Source organism: Equus caballus, chromosome X (genome assembly GCF_041296265.1).
Source record: "Equus caballus isolate H_3958 breed thoroughbred chromosome X, TB-T2T, whole genome shotgun sequence".
In the NCBI taxonomy this organism is placed as follows: domain Eukaryota; kingdom Metazoa; phylum Chordata; class Mammalia; order Perissodactyla; family Equidae; genus Equus; species Equus caballus.
The window spans coordinates 28,164,355-28,184,525 of record NC_091715.1 but is presented as its reverse complement, the minus strand read 5'-3'; the positions used below and the strand labels follow the sequence as shown (position 1 = coordinate 28,184,525).

The 20,171-nt window shown below is 37.4% G+C and overlaps 2 pseudogenes; one reads left to right on the top strand and one right to left on the bottom strand.

Moving 5' to 3' along the window:
* Window positions 1-339: 339 nt before the first annotated feature.
* Window positions 340-1,228, top strand: LOC106781349 (small ribosomal subunit protein uS2-like; annotated as a pseudogene).
* A 14,217-nt stretch (window positions 1,229-15,445) lies between these two features.
* On the bottom strand, window positions 15,446-16,297 carry LOC138921929 (ferritin heavy chain pseudogene; annotated as a pseudogene).
* Between the last annotated feature and the right edge of the window lie 3,874 nt (window positions 16,298-20,171).

Genomic DNA, 20,171 nt, shown 5'->3' with positions numbered 1-20,171 from the left:
TTGTAGTTTGTGATAGAGTCTAGGTATGGGATTTCAGAAATAACAAGATGACCAGGCTCATGCTGGATATTTCTGGTCACTTTTTGGAATCAGATATGTCTCCGTGGAGCCCTGGTAGTTCCTTTTAGTGGAAAATGATAGTGGGAAATTATATCTTGGTGGTAGATTTGCTTTTTCTACTGGGTTGTTACAGTTTCTTGGGCATTTCAGTGGAGAGCTAAGAGACATGTATACTATTTATTTTAGAAAGAGAAAAACAAATTCTACCTTTTCACACTACCTAGAGAGGAGTCCATATGGCGTTGTCCTGGGTTCTTGTCAGAAAGGGAAGCTTTCCCCATGTCCAATGCCCTTGATGTCCTGCAAATGAAGGAGGAGGATGTCTTCAAATTCCTTCCAGCTGAAACCTACTAAGGTGGCACCAACCTTGACTTCCTAATGGAACGGTACATCTACAAAAGGAAAAGTGATGGCATCTACATCATAAATCTGAAGAGAACCTGGGAGGGGTTTCTGCTGGCAGCTCATACCATTGCTGCCACTGAAAATCCAGCTGATGTCAGTGTCATATCCTTCAGGAATACTGGCCAGTGGGCTGTGCTGAAGGTTGTAGCTGCCACTGGGGCCACTTCTATTGCTGGCCCCTTCACGCCTGGAATCTTCACTAACCAGATCCAGGGCAGCTTCCTGGGAGCTGCAACTTCCAGTGGTTACTGATCCCAGGACTGACCACCAGCCTCTCACAGAGATGTCTTAGGTTAACTTGCCTACCGTTGCTCTGTGTAACACAGATATTCCTCTGTGCTATGTGGACATTGCCACCCCATGCAGCAACAAAGAAGCCCACTCAGTGGGTCTGATCTGGTGGAGGCTGTGCTGGGAGTTTCTGCGTGTGCGTAGCATCATCTCTCATGAGCACACATGAGAGGTCATGCCTGATGTCTACTTCTACAGAGGTCCTAAAGAGTTTGAAAAAGAAGAGCAGGTCGCTACTGAAAAGCCTATGACCAAGGAGGAATTTCAGGGTGCATGAATCTGTCTAGCTCCTGAGTTTACTGCTACTAAACTAGAGGTCGCAGACTGATGTGAAGGTGCACAGGTGTCTTCTGCGCCTGTACAGCAGTTCCTAATTCCCTCCTGAAGACTGGAGTGCCCAGCCGGCCACTGGAGACTGGTCTACAGCTCCCACTGCTCAGCCACTGAATGGGTAGGAACGACCACTGAGTGATCTTAAACTGTTCTTCCACAGGCTCTTAAATAGAAAATGGAAACATCAAGTTGATGGAAAATAAAGTCTGCTTAAAAAGTAAATAAATAAATTCAAAGTTCATAATACTGATTGCCCCGATTTAAATGGAAATTAAAGAATTTTATTTGACTTACATCTTTATCTTGTCTTTTATACTGAAAGTCTTGGTTCCTACTGATATTAGTATAATTATTTATATGCTTTAATCTACTTTGTAGTGGAGTATGTGTGTATATTTATAATAGTTTTAAAATTATACCAACATTAAAGTTAATAACAGGACCACTGGCTACACCTTAAGATTTAAGTGATCTTTATTTTTGGTCCCACTTAGGTATATACAGTCAGGATCATATTTTTAAATTCATGGAGATAAATATCCTTGCCAGTATGCCACAAATTTGATATAAAGTGAGTTTCAATTTGTTTTTTATTTTAGGGATTGCAAATCGTAGGGAAATAAATAACCCTGTGTATAAGTCATTTCATATTTCTGTGAGTTTATCTAGGGATAGATTTCTAGAAGAGGGATTTCTGAGTCAAAGGGTAAATTCATGTGTAATTTTGCTAATCAATAATTTGCTAATATCAAATTCTTAGAGGTGGTATTTTTTCGCATTTCCACTAGCAATGTGTGAAAGTGGTCGTTTTCTCACAGACTTAGCAACAGAGTATGTTGTCAAAGTGTTCTGTTTTTGCCAAGGTTAGAAATGATAGCTCCGTGTAGTTTCCATTTGTATTTCTCTTATTATGTATGTGATTACTTCATATGATTAAGGGCCATTGCTGGTACGTTTTCTGTGTACTGCTTTCCATATCATTTGCCTATTTTTTTTCTAAAGTTTTGGGACTTTTTCTTCTTGTCTTTTGGAAGTTCTTTATATGATAGCAATATTTGTCCTCTTTATGTGATATAACATGCAAATATTTTATCTAACTTTGTCATTTGTCCTTATCCTTTCCTTCCTTCTTCTTTATCTATACCGTGCACATTTTTAATGTAATCAAATTTATCAAGAATTTTCCTTTTTGCTTCTAGATTTTGAATTACAGTAGGGCATTTTTTACCCTTTTCTGGATAGTAAAGGAATTCACCCATATTTTGTTTTAAGATTAGTACAATTTTATTTCAGTGTTTAGATATCTGATATTTTAAAAAATTCTCATGGTCTACAATGCATGTCATCTTATGATATATAACATTTTATTATTGGTTAGTTCTGAATATTTTTTAAATTCTCTATTATGATTTCTTTTTTGACGAATGAGTTACTTAAAAGTAGTCTGTATGATACTGCTTGTTTAACATTTTTTGAGACTTGCTTTATGGATTAGATGGCCATCTTTCTAAATGTATAGCATATACTTAAGTTATTCTCCATTAGTTATTGCAGAGATCTGCATATAACCACTAAGTAAAGTGTGTTCATATTTTGTTGTTCAACTTGTCTATATCTTAGTATTTTGTCTGCTTGACTTGTTAGAAATTGAGAGAGCTGTATTGAAATCTCCTTTTATGTTGTTGGATTTGTCTATTTCAACTTGTAGTTCTGGCCAATTTTGCTTCACATATTGTAAGAGTATTTTACCAAGTACATTTTAATATTCCTTAGAGAAGTGACACTTTTCTATATATAGATATATTATATGTATTTAATGCATACTAAATCTATCCTGCTTAGGTTTATTTTTCTGATAGTATAACTGACTCAACTGTAATTTCATTAGTGTTTGCCTGGTATACATTTATTAATTATTTTAATTTCAATATTTACCTTGGGTTTTAGGTGCATCTGTTATAAAGAGCATATAGCCGAAATTTAATATTTTTATATAACCTGAAAATATGTATCTTAATTAATAAGCTTAGTTCATATATTATTGAGAGGTAAGGGTTAACTTGCCTCAGACTAGTCTCCTGCATGTTGGTCCCCAGAAACGAAAGAGTCAAGTTCATATACCCTTGTAAAGCTCTGAGGAGTTGAATAATGGCCTGGTGACTAAGAAAATCATTCCTGGTACATACTAAGGTTTGGACTGCAGCCCCTGATGAAGGGAACACGTCAAATCTCGCTGCTGTGTTGACATATTATATGACTGTAATCTCATGGCTTGAACCAGAAGGGGCAGATAATGCTACCCACCTACCGTGAATGCTGAGATTGCAGAGCAGGGCTGGAGTCAAGGTTCTGCCTTGTCAAATTGCTATTATAGTCTGGCTCAGGATCTAACCATGGGAGGGACTAATGCTTTCCATGGATTAATGATGCTTAAAACTCTACAGCTCATGTGAAAAGACCTTCTTCCAGAGTCTGAGGCCTACCCGGAAATATCTCTTCATTGCCCTAGAATTCAATGGGCAACAGAAGACATGCACACCTGTTATTGTTCCTATTTCCATGGGTTTTCCCCAATAAACACTATTCCAGGAGTGTGTGGTGTGTGGGCTTCTAGCCACATAAATTTTATATGTGACAATAGGTATAATAAATACTGATAATGCCTGGCTGAGTTTCTATGAACTTACTTTTCCTTTTATATGTGTTTCATTTTCTCTGAACTCCTTCTTTCCTCCTCTCTTGGTTTTCTGGAGATTGATTGAGCTATGTTTGTTTGCTTTTACATATAATTTTTCCTTTTATTGGTTTTGGATGCATACAGCAATTTCCTTTTACTGGCTATACTTGGTATTTTATCCAGGATATTTATTTAACAAAGTCTAAAGTCAATAATTCAAACACCTACTGATCAATGCAAAGACCCTAGAACTCTAACTTTTATTGTCCCAGTTTTAACAAGTGTTATATTGTGTTAAATGTTGTATCTGCCCTTTTTTGAGCTCCACATATTACACTTATTATTGATATTGTTGTTATTGTTCTTATTTTATATGGAACATACTTATTAGTTATGCCCACATTTTAATCTTTTTTTCTCACTGTTAAGCATTCTCATTCGTAAGTAGATCTTTTAGAAGTTCTTCAGTGTAGGCTTATTTATGTAAAATCTCTCTGTTTTCCTGTATCTTAAAATGTTTCTGCTTTCCTCTCTTTGCTGAAAGACAGCTTTGCTGGGAACACACTATTAGGTTGATAATAATTTTTTCTTCAATAATCTGAAAATAATATTCCACTATCTCCTGGCTTTCGTTATTGCTGTTGAGTTTTTTATTTGTTTTGTTTTGTCTTTGTGAGTTTAACTCTTATTTCTCTCTAGTAACCTATATTTTCTAAGTGCTTTTTAAGTTTTTCTAGTCATCTTTGGGTTTCTTCAACATTAGTCTAAATGTATCCAGAAATCGATTTCTATTTCTTCTTGATTATGCTATATTTAGTGTCTATGCTTTCCAACCACCCATTCAATCTTCATTTCCTTGCAATTTCATCACTCTTCCAACCCCATCTTCATGTCTCTTCAACCCCATCACTCTGCCACATTAGCTCTCTCAAAAGTTGCCATGATTAACAATACAGTGTCTTTACTTAGTACTTGACCTTATTTAGCCTGCCATAGCTATTTATACTTGGTTTATCCGTTTATTCTTAAAATCTTTTTTCTTTGGTTATAGGATGTACTAGGCAAAATTCTAAAGATGCCTCCACCCAAGATTCCTCCCCCTTGTTTATTCAATCAAACTAATCTAGGGACTGTTGTGAAGGGATCTTCTAGATGTAATCAAAGTTTCAAGTCAGTTTTAAGTCAGACCTTAAAATATGGAGATTACGCAGCTGGGCCTGACTCAATCAAGTGAGCCCTTTAAAAGTAGAGTTTTCTCCAGCTGGTTGCAGGAAGGGAAGTCAGAGAGATTCAAAGTGTGAGAAGGAATCGAGTCACCAATGCTTGTTTAAAGATGAAGTGGACGGTAGGAGAGCATGTGTGAAGGAATGTAGGCAGCCTTAAGGTGCTGACAGAGGCCCCTGGCCAACAGCCAGCAAAAAAATGTGGACCTCAGTCCTACAGCTATAGGGAACTGAATTCTGCCAACAACTTGAATGCGCTTGTACACAGATTCTTCCCCAGAGTCTCCAGATAATAGACCGACTTCAATTTTAGACTGTGAGACCTTGTGTCCAGACTTCTGACCAACAGAACTGTGATGGAATAAATGGGTATTGTTTTGAGCTGCCAAATTTGTGGTAATTTGTTATGCAGTACTTATATGCTTAAAAATTTGCTAAGAGGGTAGATCTTATGTTAAGTACCCCTACAACACAAGAAAAAATATTTTTATAAAAGCAATAGAGGGGCCACCCTGGTGGCATAGCAGTTGGGTTTGTGTGCTCCACTTTGGCAGCCTGAGGTTCGCTGGTTTGGATCCTGGGCGCAGACCTAGCACCATTTATCAGGCTATGCTGTGGCAGGTGTCCCGCATATAAAATAGAGGAGGATGGGCACAGATGTTAGCTCAGGGCCAATCTTGCTCGGCAAAAAAAGAGGAGGATTGGTGGTGGATGTTAGGTCAGGGCTAATCTTCCTTAAAAAAAAAAAAAGCAATAGAAAATTAATATCCTGGGCCTCCATATTCCTGGCTCACCTCTGAGCTTTATGACCACTCTGTCTCTGGCTCATCTTCTGGATTCTCTTCCTCTGTCCAATTATTGAATTTTAGAGTTTTCCATGTCTTCAATCAATCACTGCTTTTATAATTTTGTTGCCCAGAACAAGACAGTGCATCAGTCTATGCAAAAATCCTCTCGTTCTCTTTTCTTCTTTATTACTTTATGAGGGAATTGACTTCATTGTGTTTTTTTGTGTTGAAATAGCATTTGCAATCTTGAGTATTATCTCACAATTCTTTAAAGAAAAAATTAAGGATAAATGTAAAGAAGACAACCCTATATAAACAAACCATGTTTAAAATTTGACGCTTAAACTTCACTTACAATTTAATTGAATCCATAAGTTTTTAAACTATTCTAGTCTTGTCTGATTTCTTTCTTTTCCAACCCCGTTCTGCCCCTATTGTCTATTTGATAACATGTAGAATTGAATAGTTTTATTAGAACGGTTTGCTGGTTGTGTCAAGTACATGTGTCTCCTCTCCCTAAAGGTAAGGAATTTAGGTTTTCCAAGGTAGAGATTATACTCTATTTTGAACCCCTGCCTCCTCCCCTTCAAAAGACAGCACAATTCTGGGGACCTTATATAGGTTTGATGTAAGTTTTCTGATTACAGAGAAAATGAGAACTAAAAAGGAGGCTTCTGAATTAAAGGAGAGATGGAAATGTGTTTGCAATAGTTCCTACCGCCCTAGTATCTTGAATTTCTCCTTGCTGTCAACATTTTTACTCAGCAATACCAATGCCATGGTGCTACAACAGAGAAAGAGGAGGATCATATTCTATTTGTTTACTTTCCTTACCATAAAATACATAAATCTATGCCCAGCCTCTCCTGTATATATCTAATCTGGCTATTTTCTTTTTGGCCTTATTAAGACACAAGGTTTTTCAAAGCAGAGCCTTTGATTTGTTTTGACAGAGACAGCATAGGGGACGTTTGATAAATGCTAAATAATCAACACCTAAGGATGCCTGCCAGAGCTGGTAGATCATGCCCATTTAACATGCTTTCTCTAATGCCCATCCTCGCCTTGTGCACAGCTGGGATGTAATAAGCTCTTTCTCACGATAGATAAGAATACCCTGAGGGCCATGGGCTGTAGAGACCTAAGGTCATATCTGGCCACTGTGCTTCTCCTTTGTCCTAAATCTGTATTTATTCATGATTAGTTCTGCTTGCTACTACAGTCAGAAAAGCTAAGGAGATCATATGGAAAGCAAAGGAAAAAGATGTGATGGATGTAGAAACAGTAGGATATGATGAATGATCTTGTAGCCTCTCCGGGCAAGAGGTTTCAAAAGAATGCGTATGAAAGAATAGATCTTCCTGTGCTCTGAATGTATTGTCAAGAAATAAACTACTTAAAATGCACCTTTTTAATGTTCTCATTTGTCTTTTCTACATGTCTCAGCACATCTTTTTGCAAAAGCAAAATACCACAGCCTGATTAAATATTAAAAATCCCCACACACAGAGTGTGATAAATGTTATAAGTGAGTGTCATCAAAGGCATTTCATAATATTATACAAGTTAAATGAAAATAAAGGTCAAAAGCTATAGGAATATAGTGATTATTGATAATAAGATAATAATAGTAGGTACTGTTTATTAGACATTTTCCACATGCCAGACACACTGCTAAGCAGTTTATATAAATTAGCTTATTCAGTATTTTTAAAAAGTATGATTATGTAGACAAATGGTGAAATGGAGGAAAGGCTTGTCAAAGGTCATACAGTAACAACAATGTAGAATCAGGATTTTTACCTATTTCTATCTGACTCAAATTCTTAAAATCCTTGATATACTGCCTCTCAAAAAGTTGCCAATGATTTTGAGTGTATTCTTAGAAATTAGAGGGCTTTTGTTGAAGATCTATATTTTATTTGATACTATTTTCCTAGTGTCATCCTAAAATTTACTGTTTCAGAAATGGACATGTGCTTCTGAACCATATCATTATGCATTTACCTCCCATGTCTTATGTCAAATGATGTTAATGGATAAATTTTGAGAGGATAATGTGAGGTATATTTAAGAAAGTAACGTCTTCATCAGGTTAGATTATAAATGAAGCTGACATAGATTAAGGGAATTTGTGAAGAAGGCTTCATTTTTCTAGAAAAAAATATTTTAAAGCACAAGTTGAATGTATGAATCAAATTCAACTTAACTCCAATTTTTAAAATCTATCGATGTTGAAAGAAGCAAGCACAAGGTCATACTTTTTCCTCTCTGTAATTCTGATGGTTTTTCTTTGTCTCTATGTCTAGTGGATTTTGGAGATATGAATCTGTAATTTTCTGAGAGAATAAAAGATTTGTGGAAAGTTCTGAACAAATATCTAGTGTATAATATTAAATGTTGTAATAGCCATCTTCAAAGAGATCTTGGAACAGATAGTGTTAGCTAGCATGGAGAATTTCAGTTTTCTCTGTTGAATGGCTCTTAACAGAAGGTTTGATTGCAAGACAGGAGGCCAGTCCTAGAGAGTTTGGACCTGGAACTAGACGTATTCACTAGAAGAAAAGTTGTTGGTCAGGTGAGGAAGTCCAGCCATTTAGGAAAAGTCAGGTATCTTGAGAGAAACTGACAGGTAACTGGTCAGCCTGAGAAGTTATGGTAAAGGTGACATAGCTGGCATACAGGACACAAAAAACAGAGACCTACAGGGAAGTAATATGTTGAGATGTGGTAAGCAGACAGGCTATTACTTGTCAAGAGATGTGAGAAAACAGGAAGCCAGCCCTAAGCCCTGGAGTCTGAAGTTCAGAATCAGGTCTCAAGTGGCAAGGATGGGGGCACAAGAAAAATCAAAATCTCAATCCTGAAGTCATTGATGTGCTGGGTTACTTATCAAGATTAGGACTAATATCAGAGTCTGGATAGGAAACTGAGTCATAAGGTGAGAACTTGACCCCAAGAAAAAGTCAAGTTACTAGAACTGGGACATAAAGTAGAACTACAGGGGCAGCCAGATCAACTGGAGTATTGATCACAATCATGACTTCCCTCTCCAACAAGGCTTGAAATCTTTCTAAAATTGTAACAGAGCCCACATGTTGGCATTAGGGACTATAGGAAGATATTACATGAGACATTTTTTTAAAAGTCTTCTGGGCATAATCAACCTGAGAGATTAGGGTAAGTTTTCCATTTTGGATTGGTATTTAAGGCAACAAGATTATAATTCATTTTGGTGTTAGTTGAGTTTGAGCAATCATGTTCACTATTAGCAACACATACAAGACAGAAGGAAAACATGGATAGAACGAGCTACTGTTAGACAAACCAAATTGGAGAAGCTATAAAGAGGAAAAGTACAAGAAGACCCAAAAGGTCACACTGAAGCACCTTTCAAAAATTATGCTTTAACTCCTAAAACCAGTAGTGATTGGATCAGCCTGATAGTTTGCTGCTCTAAGGAAAACACTTGTTAACTTTGTATTCGAGAACTTGGCTGGGGGAAGGAAGATTTTACTTTTACTTCTGATTTAGTCACTATCTAGATGTGAGAATTCTTTGGGCCTTTGGCTCATTCCTTCCTAAACAATAAATAAATACAATCTCTTAGAAATACCTGATTAAGTAATTCTCTATTTAAGGAAAATTATTGTGATAATACACACTTGCTAATAGAACTTTGAAAATAGTATGTTAGTAAGAAAGTTAAATGGTCACCTAAAAATCTGAGCACATATTTATCTCTCAATCACACCCACACACAAAGCTTATAATCACCATCAGAATAAATGTCTTTGCACATGAAGTCCAGTGATAAATAGCTATAATTTAACAAATATCGCCCCATTCTTCAAACTCTACTAATAATTTCAATTCCTGCTGTGGACTTTAGGTTCTAATTTGTACTTTATATTAAGTATATTAGTCTCTTCCAACAAAAATGAGATAAGCATGTATGTTATAAAGTAAGAGCAATGATATAAATTTGTATGTTATGTAACTTTAATTCACAAACCAATTCATTTAGTTTGATAAGCATAGGTAGATTTTTTTTTTTTGACTTCAACCAATACAGATTTTTGTATCCCTTTAAAAAAATCAGTAGTACTCGGGGATTTTGTACAACCGGGAAAAGAAATGCTGACACATCTAGCGTAGAGGATGTGGTGCTGGAATCAAGTTTGCCTACATACATATCACTTTCCTCTTGCCTCTCAGAACCAAAGAATTGTTTCTGCTTGGCCATGTCAGCTTGATTATTTCTCATGCTGGCACCTGGTCTTCTATAGCTTGATGGACTTAACCACTCAAGACAAGGGTATATATTTGTTCTCCAAATGACTTCATGGTAGCCATTTGAAGGCAATCAAGGCCCAGTCCCTGAAGTTCTTGCTTTCTTTAAATAGCTCACGCATATTTTATATACTTCCTTTATTCTTGCTGCCTTCAGGCCCCAAATCGGCTAAATCATGTGTATTTTTAACAAACACACTTCAAACTGGCTTTGCTCAAACCTAAGAGACATGCTCAATAGTCGAATTTTCCAATCTTAAAAAGATCTTAATACCTAACACCTTGACCTTCATCTTTCACAGTCTTAAGATGTTTTGGCATAGAGGGGAAAATGTCTGAATGAATTTTGCAGTTATAATAAGAAAGGGCTCTATGTGAGATAAAAATAAGAAACACTAACCAGTGTGATATTACATTTTAAAGCGCTATGGAAATGTAAATTATTACGTTTTTTATTATTTTAAGGTCTTGGCATCCTGCAGATGTGGAATCCACAACACAAGGCAGACCACCTAGATTTACAGAGAAGAGTCCATGCTGATGCTAATGACACTTCTGACGGCCTCCTCATTCAGTTCCTAGACCTCATTAACTCCAGTGACCTCCACTTTTCTCTTTCTATGCATGATCAAGTTGACACTTCTCTGCCGGAGGAACACCACCTCCAAAGTCTCAGTGAACCTTTCCACCTCTCTATCTTTTACTCCTTTTCAGTTTGTTTTTCACTTTCTTTACTCTCTCTAGTCTCTTAATCTTTCAGTATGGTCCTAGAAACACATTCTTTCTGCCTTGTCTGGCCTCCATAACGGACAGTTTCAATGATCTCTTTACTGACATCCTAGATTTGTTCACCTCCTTTACCTGACTTGCCAGTTTCCCTCTAAGTAAGTACAGACTTCTGTTTTCTTCTGGCAGAAAACAAAAGGCTTAACTGCATTCTTAGAGAAAGCAGTTAACCACATGAATGTATTCTATCATAAATTCGTCTTCTCCTACTTCATTGGCTAACAATGACTCCTGGGACTTGCCATTCCCACTCTTTATATGATGTTTAGAACCAGAAAAGCAAACTTTGGGGGAATATAGCAAAACAAAGTGCCAATTTTTAGTACTTTATTAGAGACCTCTGGAGGAATCAAAGAGATTGAAAAGCTTTATTCAAAACGTGAGATTCAGATTGGTAGCAACAGTGTAATCATACTCTGTTACTAATCACAGAATGTTGGATTGGAAAATCAGTGCTCATTCATGTAATTTTTATTTATTACTAAGCGTTATATGGGTTGGTTAAATATGTTCACTCTACTAGTCATTTAAAATAATCCTTTTCTATTTACACTTCATCTTTTTATTTTTATTTAATATCTCCAATGAATTTCTTCAAAAGATCCCAGCAGCTGACTTCTGCTCAATCAGAGCCAGAGTTCACCTTTCTGCACCTGTGCGGTTACATCAATACAGAGAAGAAGCTCTATGTTCAAATTTACCGTTCTTAGAACAATTCCAGAAATCTCCTTGACTTTTCAGACCATGGGCCATGTCAATTTGTATTATGGGTACTTGACTGATTAAACCTGGTATAGGTGTGTCCTACTGGATTGAGATTTCTGTTAAAGCAGTCTTATAGAATCTCTCCCCTACTAACTTCTCACAGCAGATTTTGTCGCATCCTAACTCACAGGGCTTGTAAACTTCTCATTTAGTCATTACCATATAGACTAAGTTAAGTGCACGGGTCCTCAAGTTCGACGGTGTGTGTTTAAATTCAAGTTCAGCCACTTGTTAAGCTATGGGCCATTAGTGAATTAATGTATCTCTCTGAGTTCACCGTGATCATCTGTAAAAGGGGAGTACCAATAGCACTACCTCTCGTGTTGTTGTGAGATGAGGTCATTCAGGTAAATGTCTTAACCTGATGCCTAATACACGGCAAGCTCTCACTAAGTATAAGCTACTTTTATTAGTGGATGCAAGTAGTAATGCTGTAAAAGCTTTCAACAAGTACAAGTATTTTTTATATAAAGAGCTGCCATTAAGGCTGCTCTAATTTTTTTTAGATTACCTTTACCTATAGGTTTCTTACAGATTCAAATCTACAGTGGAAATAACTTTTTTTTCTAGTTTTGAAAAGAAGCTTTTAAACCAGTCCCTTGGAAGTCTCCTGTGTGATCCACCTTAGTGAAACATACCTTCAAGCGCCTCCTCTCCAGGAGTTGTCTCCAGGCAACAACAGCATAACACATAAAACATGTAAACAAATGAGTAACCTTATTTGCTAAAATTTAATCTGTCAATCATGTTGCATTACTGTTCTTCGTCAAGTTCTCCCTCCCTCAGGTAACATACCTCATTATCAGGAAAAGGAAGTTCCTTAACACATTATTTTGATAGCATAATTTACTCAGATGATCGTCATTACGATTCGTTTAGAGTCTGCTGTTCTGAAAGGAAGAATAGCTGGCCTACATTCTTCCTCATAGCTTACTAAAAATTGCTGCATTCCCATTTGTTAAAGTTTGTTGAATGACTGTGTAGCGTACCTCTTTATAAAGTGGAGAGTGACAAATGAAAATAGGCCCTAGCTATACTCTTAATTTAATTGGCTATTAAAATAACCTCATATTGGACCTGGATTTTACTCTTAGAAAATTGTCAAAATGCTAATTTATTTGGTTTAACTGAAACAAGTACATGTCTTATTTAACTTTCATGCCCCAGCATGAACTCATTTATTAAGAATAAATGCTTGTTGAATCAAATTAAGCAGCCAAACAGCAGACAAATGAAAGTTGTGGTTAATAAGATGTGCCAGAACGAAGTACTGTTCTTGTTGAGGAAGTTATTTTAATCACCTTGTTATTTTCTAGCATAATATAATCATTTCTTAAAATGATAGGATATTTTTCATATTGAGAAAATAATAGTTTTGTATTTTGTTGATATCTGCTTGGGAATAAAACAGACACCTTATCAAATTCATTGAAGGTGTCACAAGTATTGATACCGGAGAGTAGTTGTGGGAACACATTCAAATTAAAACATCTGCAAGAGTTCTTGTTTAGATATTGCGTCATGCTGACTATTGTTTGGGAATAACGCATTTCAATTTATAGAATTGTACCATGTATTTTAAGACTGGAGAGAAACTTGACAGGTCCTCGACTGAAACTGAAGAGGAATGCATTGCAATAGGGTACTCATCCAAAATTGAATAATGATATAATGCTGATGATCTCTATTGGAGGAAAAAGAAGTGTCAGATGTTGCACATTAAGTACATTACTCATTATATATTTAAGAGTCCTGGACTTTATAAATAAAATGCTTTGTAGCATATATGCCTTATTTTTTTCTCATAGTTAAATGTCTGAATTTTGTGGAATTTCAGCATGCTTCAGTGAGAGGAACAGCCATCTTATTCCCAAAAAATGCAGGCACAGACTGCTTTTGACAAAAAGGTGTTTTACTGACCAAAATTCAGCAGTCTAGTTTGGAAAATCAAAATGAAGAATTCTGCTTCTGTTGAGATGACCCGTAGGTAGAAGGAGGCAAAGAATATAAAGCTACTTAGCAGCCTTGAATTTTCTTTCGATGTTATATATTGGAGAAATATCAACGTTATCATTCCCAGAAGCCATTCATTTAGAAATGGAAATTAGAATATGATGGAAAAATACAGCGCTGGGAGTTATCCATCAGGAAGCAAAATGAATGTATGTGACATCTACCCACTCTCATGGTGAGGGCCCTGCATTATACGTACTGTCCTAAAACTTACTGTGCTGGAATCTTCACAGCAAAGCTTCCAGTTTCTCCTATTGACTTCTTAGTGAAAGTGAGTGAGGTTTAGCTACCAGTATGTGCTTCTGGTATAACACATGATAATATCTTTTATTGTTGTCTCCAAAGCTATTTTCTTCGGAATACTGTTCTTGAGATTTGGTAGAAAAAGGATCTCAGGATCAGAATGTTTGGGAAACGCTGAATATTTTACCTCTATTATAACTTCACAATGTATACTTTTTACATTAAAGACATAACTTCTAGAGTAAACAGAAACTGAAAAACAAAAAATCCTGCTAAATCAATTAACACAGACATTATGTATATATTATCTATCTATCTATCTATGAATCCATTTTTCACTGAACATCTGCTAATATTTTATAACGCTGGCTGATACAGGACACAGTCTTGAAAAGGCTGGTTAAGGAATTAAAAACTTGTAAAGTATGAAGGAAATACTTTCAGGTGAGAAGAGGTGCCTGCACTAGCAGCCTTCACTACTCTGTATTTCCATCCAGGCAATTGTTTTTATTCTATCCCTTCCACCCTCTCATCCTTTTCCTTTTCAGCAGACTCTGCACTAGCGATAAAGAGAAAAATGTCATTTACTACCCTAGAGGAGCTATTTACTCTACTGTAAATAATTACAGTGGAGCCTGGTAAAGATGTGGTGATAATAAGAAGACATATTAGCCTAGGGTCTCTGGGTAGCAAACAACAAAAACTAGATCAAAGTTGGATATATGAAACCCAAGGGCAGAATACCATCAGGCTCAGGAAAGGTCTAGAAAGCAGTTATATCATTTCCACTAATGCAATCACTGAACTGCTTTTCTACAAAGGGTGTCTTCTAAAGCCAACATTCAGAATCTAGAGATTCAGAACGAACTTTGCTGCTGGTTGGAATGAGTATGTATCATAAATATATGTACATACATATACACATATGTATACATACATGCATATGATACAAATGAAAGAACACACACATAAGTAGACTTTTCATAACTGCAACATGCATGCCAGGTATTGGTGACCACAGGAAGTCACCCCCATGTTTGTGGGGAAGCCAGCCCTACACCAGTTGCCTTATCACTGCAGCCCAGGGGGAACCTGTCAAAGAGGTACTCTACCATTTAGACTTCCAACGCCCACATCTTGCTATCCAGACTTAACCATTAGTATTTGCATAATTTAATGAACATAAACATTTCGGATAAAGCTGAAGACCCCCTTTATTTTAATCCCTGCCCAATCCCATTCTCTTCATTTCTTCTCCAGAGGCAACTGTGATCATGGTTTTCAGGCCATGTTTCTATACTTTTACTATTCACATACACCTACATTCACCAGTAACCGACATCAGCCCAGCCCAGCCCAGCCCAGCCCAGCCCACCCCCATATACCAACTTTGTTTATAACGGGAAGATTAGTTTTGTGTTTTCCAGGGTCCCATGGAATACCTTCTCCCTCCATCCACGGAGATCCCGAGCTGCATGTGGATGGGACATAGGTGGGTGGAGAGACTCCTGGATACCCGACTTAAAACTTAAAAGGTGAGATTTGCACACGTGAATCAAGGACAGACCTTTATTTATTTAGGAACCAAATAACTTTATTGGAATAAAACAGAAAGAAAAAAACCTTAAGTGAACGTTTCGCAGGGACAGTATTGCAATATGCACACTCAGTACGGTGACCAGGGGAAGTCACCCTGTGGCTCTGGGGAAAGCAGTCCAAACTCAGTTCTTACTGCCGTCCCCCAGGGTGAGCTTGTCGAAGAGGTACTCTGCCAGGCCGTCTGCTGGGGCCCCCATCTTGTGCAGGTTGTCGAGATGGTCCCCCAACTCTTTCATGGACTTGACTTGCTCTTGCAGGAGGTGACTCTCCAGGAAGTCGCACAGATGGGGATCCGCCTTGTCGGTGGCCAGCTGGTGCAGATCGAGCAGGCTCTGGGTCACGCACTTCTCTAGGTGGAGCGCACACTCCATGGCCTTCAGGCTGCTCTCCCAGTTGTGGCGGTCTGGCTTCTTGATGTCGCCAAGGCGGAGGCGGCCTCCGCGTTGGGTCTGCAGCTGCATCAGCCTCTCGGCGTGCTCCCCCTTCTGGCGCGACTGCTGCAGGAACAGCTGGAAGAAGTGCTTCAGGGCCACGTCGGCCCTGTCGAAGTAGTAGGCCATCGACAAGTACACGTAGGAGGCGTAGAACTCCAGGCAGATCTGGCCGTTGATGGCGGCCTCGCAGTCGGGGTGGTAGTTCTGGAGCACCTGCGAAGGCTGCGCGGTCGCCATGGCTGGAGGCGCGAAGGCGAAGGCGACCTCAAGGTGTTCCCAGAGTGGGTGACGAAGGCGCCGTTGGGTGAGCTCTGGCTCAGTGGCAGTTCTGGCTCGCGACCAAAATGGCGTCACACCAAATTGGGAGTGTCCGTTATTTTACGGAGGTGGGGGAGATCCGTTTTACGTTACGTTACGTTACGTTGCGTCACGTCACGTCACATTGTGTCACGTTACGTTACGTTATATTACTTTACGGTGGGTGGGGTAGCTGGGAGGGGCTCAAGCGTGGTGTTCTAGGTTGGATCAGGGCTTGGATGAATCCGGGAGACTGTGTGCTAAGCGTCTGCACTATATGATATTTTAAAACTTTATTCATGAATATAGATGCAAGCGTCTTAAGTTAATCATTTGCATGATTTCTTTGAGCAGCTTAATTGAATATTGTCCTAATGTGATTGTTTCATTAAATATAGTGCTTTTGGGGTCTCATTAGTTATGTTTAATATTGCACAGTTTTATTTGAATGTTAGATAAATCAGTGACTTCAACATCCATACTGATGACACTTCTGATAGCCTCCTCACTCGGTTCCTAGACTTAGTAACTCCAGTGACCTCCGCTTTTCTCTTGCTAGTCATGGTCTAGTTCACCCTGCTCTGACAGGAGAGCACCACCTCTAGAGCTTCAGTGAATCTTTCCACCTCTCCATCTTTCACTCTTTCTGAGCTTGTTCTTCACTCCCTTTATTCTCTCATCTCTTAATCTTTTAGCACAGTCCTAGAAGCACGTTCCTTCTGCCCTGTCTGGAGCCCGGTAGGACAGATTCAATGATCTCATCGCTGATATCCTAGATTTGCTCTCCCCCTTCACCTGGCTTGTCAATTACCTTCCTCTTGGCTAGGTACACACTTCCCTTTTCTCTGGCAGAAAACAAAAGGTTTAGGTGCATTGTTAGAGAAAGCACTTAGCCACGGGGATGTATTCATTCCCTCCAACCTCATTTGTTCTTTCACTGACACTCAACAAGTCTGTTTGTAAGCCCAATTATGTTGTATGGAATGAGCCACCGTGGTAGGGAATACCACTGATCTCAAATGGCCTTTCATTCATTCATTAATTCATTCAACAAATACTTATTGATTACCTGCTATGGCCCAGGCACTGGTCTAGGATTTGGGCATATATTAGTAACAAAGAGAAACAAAGTCTCTGTTTCCTTAGTGTTTGTATTCTAGTGGAGAAGCAGACAAAAACAAAACAAAACAAAACAACTACCATTTTTCCCCCTTATTGTCTCAAGTAAATACATACAAGATATTACACATGTGCATGGAAATAAAAAAGACGAAATATGTTCTTAGAATTCAAGGATATTATAGTGGGAGACAGAAGATCAACCTAGGTATTTATAATTAATTTGTGCATTAATTCAACAACCATTTATATACTCCAGATATGTGTCAGACGCTGTGTTTGATTCTTGAGATGTGCAGAAGAATCAAATGTGGTCTGTTCTCAAGTTATAAGACAGAATGACAGAATATTATAAGTACTCTCAGGTAAAGTTAGGATAAAATGCCTAATTTCACATAAAGATTTAATCCCATAGCTTTGATTAATGCACCTTTTTTGGTCTCTGTTTCTCTCTTGGAAGCTTATCCTATTTTATGATCAGAGTTTATGAAGAAAGAAAAGGATCACATATCAAATGTCATGATGTAAACTTATTTAAACAGTTCTAGAGACATTTAATTGCTGATTCTGTAAAGAAATAAAATAACAACAGTGTCTATTTCATAAGTTGATTTTAATGATAAAATCACACACTAGAGATGGAAGAGAATTACGTGGTCAGTTTCTGAGTGAGATAAAGTTGTATTCTGTATTTTCTTAACACCAGTGTTTAGTCTTAATGTAATTGTAGACTTTCAAAGTTTCCTTGGGAGATTTCAATTTAGACTTGATTGTAAGAATCTATTTAAGTAGGAGTCTTGATTTTGTAGAACATTTTCTCATTATTTCCCAAGATTATTTAATAATTAATTTCTACCTACAATTTTACACTTCAAATACTTGAAATAATAAGACTATTGAATGGTTATGTGTATACTAAGGAATGATAATGGTGTTTCTCAGATGTTTCATCCCTCATCATTACCTCCTAGGGAAGAAAGTAATGGTAAAATATTTATTATAACTGAGAGAAACCCAAGGTTTAAAAACTAACTTTTCTAAGGGAAATCAATAAGCAAGCATGAGCTGGGACCTCAGATTTCCATGAAGAAAATATACATATATATAAGCAAAGCATTCCATTCAGTTTTTCTTTCGTGAGAAATATAAAACTGTATATAAACATAGAATGAGAAAACTTCAGAGTAGATCATGTTTTTTAAAAATATGAATATAGGACTATAAGATAAAGATTTCTTTGAAATGTTTGTGGTCAATGTTTGTATTATATCAGTGTTAGTCATGGTTCACCAGAATAACAGAACGAACAGGAAGTGAACCATATGTACATCTATCTATCTATCTATCTATCTATCGATCGATCTATGGAATTGGTTCATGTGATTATGAAAGCTGACAAGTCCCCAAATCTGTAAGGAGCAAACTTGAGACCCAGGAATGCCGATGGTGTGGGTCCAGCCCAAAGGCCAGCAGGCTGGAGACCCAGGAAGTTCAAGTTGAAGGCAGGAAAAAACCAGTGTCCCAGCTTGAAGGCAGTCCAGCAGGAAGAGTTCCCTCTTACTCAGAGGAGGGTCAGCATTTTTGTTCTATTCAGGCCTTCAATTGATTGTGTGACGCTCACCCACATTCAGGAGAGCAGCCTGCTTTACTCAGTCTACTGTTTCAAATGTTAATCTCATGGAAAACCACCCTCACAGGCACACATGGAATAAGATTTGACTAAATATCTGGCTACCCCCTGGCCCAGTCAAGTTGACATATGAAATTAACCATCACAGTATTATTTATAATAAATTCAGGTCATCAAATAAAAAATCTAGTTATATAATCTGTAAAAACTCTTTTGACTTTCAGTTCCCTTCATCATGTAAACCTGTTACAGAACTAACAGTTACACAACTGATATTAGGCAATAAGTTCTGACTCAGTGTCAGTGATTATCTCTCATTCATTCAGTATATTTCTACTGAACATCTATTATATGCCAGGTATTTTTATTCATCCTAACACAAAAACTTGTTCTATAAACTCCTCACATTTGCATTTTTTTTGCAGCTGAGTGCTGTTCAATGTTCCATGTAATCCCATCTTTAAAAATTAGTGCATGCGCTAGGCTTGATGATGTATTCATAAGGAAGTGGACCATGAGTAGCAGCAGTTGGTGGCTTATCTCACTCTCCATATATGTATGTGTGTGTGTGTGTGTGTGTGTGTGTGTGTGCGCATGCATATGTATAAATTAATCATTTAATGAGGGGTCATGAAAAGTGATATATCAATCCAAAATCAATATTATCTATCAAGTCAAAATCAATATTATCTGTCTTTGAGCTGTTCACTCTACATTATCTCATTACAGATACCCTCTGAGTTAACTTTTATTGTTATCACCCATATTTTACAGACAAAGAAATTGTAAATTAGAGAGGATGTAACATGCTCAAGTACACATCTTGTAAAGCAGAGAGTGACACTCTGAACAGGATTCCTCTCTAGATAGTTTGGAAAATTTGGCTGGACCATGAGGTCCTTTAGTACAAAGACTGTTTAACTTGTTTGATGCTAAATTTCACATAGAAGGGGCTCAAAAATATGAATTAAAGTATTGAGTGGTCTATTAAAAGCTTTAGTCTCGTTATTTCTCCAAATTAAAGCAATGAATGGGAGACATGTTGAATGTGTATTTAAACTGTTTCCTTTAGAAGGAGAAAAAATCAAAGACACCCAATGGTGACAAATTACTATTATAATTTTACTTAAAATGCATAAACGTAAAGCCAGGTATAAAAATCTCTATGCTTAAGGGCATGCGTTTATAACTGTGAAACTAACAATTTATAAGTAT